At 30.8% G+C, this 6,595-nt stretch overlaps 1 long non-coding RNA gene across 1 annotated transcript; it reads right to left on the bottom strand.

Moving 5' to 3' along the window:
• Nucleotides 1-852: 852 nt before the first annotated feature.
• Nucleotides 853-3,739, bottom strand: LOC134245030 (uncharacterized). Its single transcript, XR_009987349.1, has 3 exons — nt 3,696-3,739; nt 1,886-2,013; nt 853-1,324 (listed from the first exon to the last, which is right to left on the bottom strand). It is a non-coding gene; the product is annotated as an uncharacterized LOC134245030 (long non-coding RNA).
• Between the last annotated feature and the right edge of the window lie 2,856 nt (nt 3,740-6,595).

Genomic DNA, 6,595 nt, shown 5'->3' with positions numbered 1-6,595 from the left:
ATTGAAACTAATATGAAATAAAATTTTCCCTATCCATTCTCTATTACTATGGAAACAGGAATGCAAGATTTGTTACCATGGAGACAGGAATACCAGATTTTTAACCAAAATGGTTGCGTTTAACGTAACAATATTCCCAAAACTACACTTATTTACTCTTTTATAAAACCTGTGTAATGAGTTAAATGTGAATGTGAACTGAATTTTTTGGCATCTTAAATTTGCATCTTTATGATGCTGCAAAAATATAATGCATTTTGAAATGCTATGTCAAATAATTGCAAAACCTTGTGGCTTTTACTTTTTCAAGATTTGGTCAAACTTGAAAAATTCTGAAATGAAACTAAAACAAGCAGGACATTCATAATATTTTACTCATTTCAACTTGTTACTTTGTATAATTATTTTATTAAATTCATGGGCAACTGCAAACCACAGATACTTTGAATGAAGTCAAAAATTTACCCCCCTCCCCCCCCCTTCTGATTTTTTCTTTTAAAACTTATGAAACACGGCTTTAAACTTGAGAAAAATTACATTGGTTTAAAAAGAAATCACATCCTCTTGGGTAAGTTATCTTGGATTTAAACATAAATATCCAACATTGGAAAACTTTAAACATAGTGTTCATATAATTAATAATTAGGTTTGCAATGGATCTTTTGTATTCTGTAAAGTCAGTTGAAAGAATGCCCCCCCCCCCCCCCCACGAGACACTGTCCGCCACAAGTATCATTTTAAGGAAGTTCTTCCTTTCATTTTACAAGGTTCCTGCCAACATCTCATCACACCAACTATATCAATCTCCTTTTCTTTTTTTTTCACATGTAAATATAAATTCTGAAAACAAGAGAACTTTTCGCTTTTTTTATTTTTTATATATGCAACATTTAGAGTACATGTATTCTCAACTACGGTACATATCATTAGATTTACGTGACAAATTCTACTGTTTCTGCTGCTCTGAAAATCTTGTCTCTGATTTTTCAATTTTAGAGTTTTTGTGTGTCAGGCATGTACCAGTAATGACCTACATTGACATACGCAAGAAACACTGATAATTAGTTAATGAGAATTATGCTGAGTTGAGTTTTTTTGGCAAGGTACAGGATAAAGCTTGATAAGTTCTAAAACATATTGTTATACAGCATAAGATTTGAGGATGCCATCACATAATATGATAAACATGTTCCTATTATATTTGAACTTTGACATCTCAAACACTGATATCTTGAAGACAGTGGGTACAAGTATGTTGAAGTAGGTTGGAATTCAGCTTTCACTTGCCTGGTTTCAAACCTAAAATATGGCATCCCTTCTCAACCTGCAATGGTAAATAATTCCTGCACTTTCCAATATACACTGATTTCAAGCTAATTAAATGTGTATGTAATCCTTAAGAAAGTTGTTTTCTTTATTCTAGTATAATAATTCTTCTGTTACTGGACAGGTATTAAATTTTGTTTAAAAAAAAGAAATAAACAAGGTTTAAATTTAGATATAAAATTGAAATATTTTTTAACAATTTAAAGACAGATGATACAAACAAACTTTTGTCAAAGAATTTGAAAATAACAACTGGGGTCATGTTTAAATCAGTAAAAATTAATAACTTTCTTCAAGTACTTTTTAATTTTTAATTCATATTTGCATAAAAATGGAATTTGAAGTGAAAAATACTTGTATCGATTAATAAGGATAGTTTCAAGAAGGCAGACTTTTGAACATCACAGAAGGTTTACAATTTCTTAATATTCTAGAAATTTATTAATAGCATCATTAATTTGCAATTAAATTATGCCAAAAAATATATACCAATCCAGGCATCCATTTTTTGTTTGTATCATCTGTCCTTAATTTACTTTCATATTTTAAGAATGGTTACCTTGAAAAGAACAAAATCTAGGCTGTCCACTTTCTTGCAGAATGCACTTGAACTTCAGTCATGGCCTATTTGGTCCTGTTTTGGTTTACTGGTCTTACTTTTTCTTTATTCATCTTATATGGTAAATCCTTTGATGAAAAAATGATGAAAATAATTATTTTCTTAGGAACATGATCAAAAGGAAAATTCATTTCATTCATACACAGACATGTTCATGTGTGTGATCATCTTACCAGTAGTGAACATTTGCCTGAGTATCAAATAATTTGTTTAGAATATTATAAAACATGGTCAGTGTGTATAAAACAAATATCATTATAAATCAGAGGTGAATATTCTACATGTACATGTATATAGTTTTATTATACCCTCCGCTTGAAAAGTGGTAGGAAATACTGTAATCGGTATGTCCGTCTAGCTGTACTTCCATCTGTCTGTACGTCCGTCTGTCTGTTACGCTTTAGGGTACCCATCTCTTACTATCCGCAACTCCTCTTATACCACTGCAATGAGTGAAATTTAATGAACCTTTCACAGAATCTTTATTACATATTGCCATTGTGCACCTCCTATTTTACTTTTTGATTTGACACATATTTTGGGTTTCCCGGCCACAGTAAAACATGGATTTGTCATCGGTTATAACCATATGGGAGGCAGGGGGTATCATTTAGTGAGCTCATTGCTCACAGTACCTCTAGTTAAATTTTGTTTTAACACTAATACATATGTACAAGTGTACATATATATTTTTTACTGTTTGCTATTTGAAAAGATTATTATTATTCACATAAAATTGAACTATAGATTATACAGTACCGTACTGGTACTTCACAGACGAATGAAAGAGTCTATATAAACAAAAATAACTCAATATTTCCAGTGCATTCTTAACCTAGATCTATTTTGTCAATACATATAGTACAGTTTAGGATATATATAATAAATTTAAAGTTTAAAAGAAAGATTGATTGAATATTGTTTAACGCCAAGTCGGCAATCTCTCAGCCATGTTTTGGCGGACCATTAGTTTAAATCAGTTTTTGAAATTTTTTGGTTTCTCTGGCGGCCCCCATTGAGCCTACTCTTTTTCGAACTCCAGTGAAACGATCTTTTACGTGCCAAGGGGGTTTTAAAAGATAGAAGCTATTAAATAAAACAATGACATCAAAACAAACATGCTGTTTTCCTATTTTCTGCTCATGAACCATGACCATATTTTGCTGATATATAGAATACTATTTAAAAAACTTAGCTACTTTATGCTTGTGCTCACACATTATAAACGTTTGATGCACTTTTTTTTATAGAAACAAACTTGCTGTAGTTAAATATTTTAACAACACAATTCTGTAAAATATGTGCCTAATGCCAATAAAGAGTTGAAATAATAGGATAAACAATGAATGAAAACTGACAGAAGTGGAAATTTATATTATAAAGATAAATAATGTTCACTTAAAAGTCTCTCTCAGCACATCATAAAAAGTAAACCTACTGAATGGCACAGATTTTATACAATCTCTACATAGACATTTATATTTCGGGGGGGGGGGGGGGGGGGGGAGGGACGAGTTCAGCTGTATCAGCGAGCGATGTTTATATGCTTCAAATTCATTTTTATTAATAAAAATAATTAATTCATTGGTCAGAAAGTCAAACTGTCAAAAGGTATAGTTCGATTGATTTGATAAGGACCACTGACCACTACCGGTAAAACAACTGTGTATTGTAAGGCAAATAAAATTAAGAAAATATGCATTTGTTAACCTTGATATTTTTGTAATGCTCAGTATATACATAAATTTACCTTCTGTCTTCATTGTTTAAGATGTCTAGACTTTTTTCTTCTTCCAGACTGTAAAACTTTGATGAGATCTTTCGCCAGAAAATGTTCATTGCTGTTTACTAAATACACATTGTACCTCCAAACGTTAGAGAGTAGTTCAAGGGAAGTAATTAGGAAGCAAAAAATGCTTCAAAATGTAGAAAAAAGTAATCTTTACCTTTGAATTCCTTTTACATCTTTGAGTCTCCCACCAATATTTTACATATTTTGATATAATCAAACATCAGCCTTTCATAATTAATTATTACTAAATTTTTAATCAGTGTGCCTTTTTTGTTTTAAGCCTCCAAAAACTCCACTAAACCAATCACATATCTGATATGTTATAGTATGTAAAATGGCCATTTACTATTGAGAGATTAAATTAAAACTACAGATATAATTACTTTAATCTGTAGGATTAAATTTAAATAATGAAAACATTTTAAGTTATCCCTTTTCATTTCTGGACACAGTTTTTCTTGATAAATACACGTTTTTCAAAATTAACGAAATTGAGAATTTTGCACCCCGTTTCTATGGCAACCAAGGGTCTATTTCATAAACCCACTTTAGATTTTCCAATTAATGACACAGCTGTTTAAAATTATTATAAAAAAATCAAAATGTTTTTCTATGCGTGGCCAACCAATTTTGATAATTACAGAGAATTGATATTAAGCTGTTGATTTTGATAAAATCTTGTGATTTCAAATTGTATAAAAGTTCCATGGAAATGTCAAGTACCCACATCTGATTTACACCACTTCTTGAATATATTGTAGCACAGTACTGTTGAAGTTTCTCCTTCACTGCTGTTGATATCTTAGTGAGGAGTAAAGAAAGAGGCTTGGTTGAACATTTACTGGAACCCGCTATGTATCTTTGTTTGTAAGGATCCTATATGAAGTTTCGGAATCCAATATACATGTATATATATATATATATATATATATATATATATATATATATATATATATATATATATATATATACAGGGGCGTCGGCAAGTATTTGACATTGGGGAGGCGAACTAGATTGAAAAGGGGGGGTTAACTGACGTGTTTTTACTTAAGGGGGGACCTATGTCGTTCTACGTCAAAACAGCGTTATGTGACGTCACAATAGCGGCGTTTGTTTTTACCTGTTGACTTTTGCAACTGTGAAATAGACATAACATTGTTGATAATCAATTATGCACACAATTTACAAAAAGGAAAATTTATTCATCATTAATCACAGCTTCACTTGATTTAAGGAGTTTGTTAATATTAGAATTCTCTTCCTTTGGTTGATAATTCAAAGCAATTTCTGTTGTGAAAAAGTACCTCGATAATATGCTGATATGATGGTGCAAAAAAGAGACAAGATTCAGCAAAGAAAGTGGCTTAAATCAGGGAAATATGTTTAATTCTATAATCACCATTTATCGATTTTCTGGAGAAAAAAATTAAGAAAAGTGCTTGTACAGGTGTATATTTGCTTATTGATTTACATGTATAGTACATGTGGATTTTATTGTATAAAGTCATTCCTAGGTTCTAATAGGCATTGGTTGTTGACGGGGAAATACTCATTTTCCGTAAAATACTTTTATATTTAGGTGTTTGTCAGTGCTTACTTACCCTTTTTAAGTGCAGAAAGGTCAACATTTATGACACAAGAGTACAAAAATAAAAGGAAACGTCATATTTCTCGCTTATTTTATCATAAAGGTGTACTTTTTTCTTTGTTGAAATAAAGAGATGAATCATTTCTTTCAAAAAATATGAATTACAACATTTTCACACAAAGACTTTTTAAGATATTACCTGTTATGCATGTCGGAATTGTAAAAAATACGACAAGAAAAATGGGGTAATACTTACATTGTGCTCCATTATAATTTTTCATGCGAGATGGATTTCAAGGAATTTGCCTCCATTTTGAAGATACAAGTCATATAAATTAAATAAGTGTTGATTTTGAACATGATTTGACATTTTTGTTCTTTTTAGCGCATATTTGGGGTAGAACAATAATGACTGAAAATAATCTATTTTTAGCATTTCACACTGTTTTTGCACGCGCTCCTGTGTAAAAATAAGCATATAAAGGTATTGTTTTTAATACCTAAAAATTAAGAGCAAGTCGTCAGGAAAGAAATGTCAAAGTTTTGAAAATTTCACACAAAGACTTTTCGGACATAGGTCCCCCCTTAAATTCAAATTTCTACCAGTATATTGATATATTTTCCCATTCTGTCAATGTTTCAAAGACTCCACCTGATTAAAAAAACAAAATCGTTTTATATGATTTTATTTACGTCATGTCATAAGCACATATGAGAAGCACGTAGTTGAATAAATATTATTTTGAGATGCATATAATTATACTTATCTTTAAAATAATCAATTAATAAGCACTAATAAACACTACATAAATGAAATCTGTTCAATTTTCTCTCCACGGCTTCTTTATGGCAGTCGGAATCTTGATGTTTCCGGAATTTAGAAGTGGCATCCTTCCAATTACAGAATCCCGTGGAAATAAAACTGCCGTCGGCCTTGGAGTTGGAAATCTTGCCCTCTTTTGCAGCAACCATGCAGGTGAAACAGAAAGCCAGATCTTTTGCCTGAAAATAAGAACAAATTTAATTTCAATATATTATTTTTTTTTTAAATCGTTTTTTCTCTTTTAAAGTGTAATCATTGTACATTAACCAATGATTTCAACACAATCAATATATTAAAATTTGTATCCTTTCAAAATATCATTGAAAAGATAAAAAATATATATCTTTTAATGTACTTACTTCGTCATAATGTAACCAAGCGTATTGTTTAAACAAAGTGGGGTTGAATGAACGCAGTTCTGGATTCTTCTTGCCGAAAGAACGCTTA

The sequence above is a fragment of the Saccostrea cucullata genome, unplaced genomic scaffold (assembly GCF_032062105.1).
Source record: "Saccostrea cucullata isolate Sc308-1 unplaced genomic scaffold, CSIRO_AGI_Scuc_v1 ctg494, whole genome shotgun sequence".
Lineage (NCBI taxonomy): Eukaryota > Metazoa > Mollusca > Bivalvia > Ostreida > Ostreidae > Saccostrea > Saccostrea cuccullata.
This window is presented reverse-complemented; position numbering and strand designations above follow the sequence as displayed.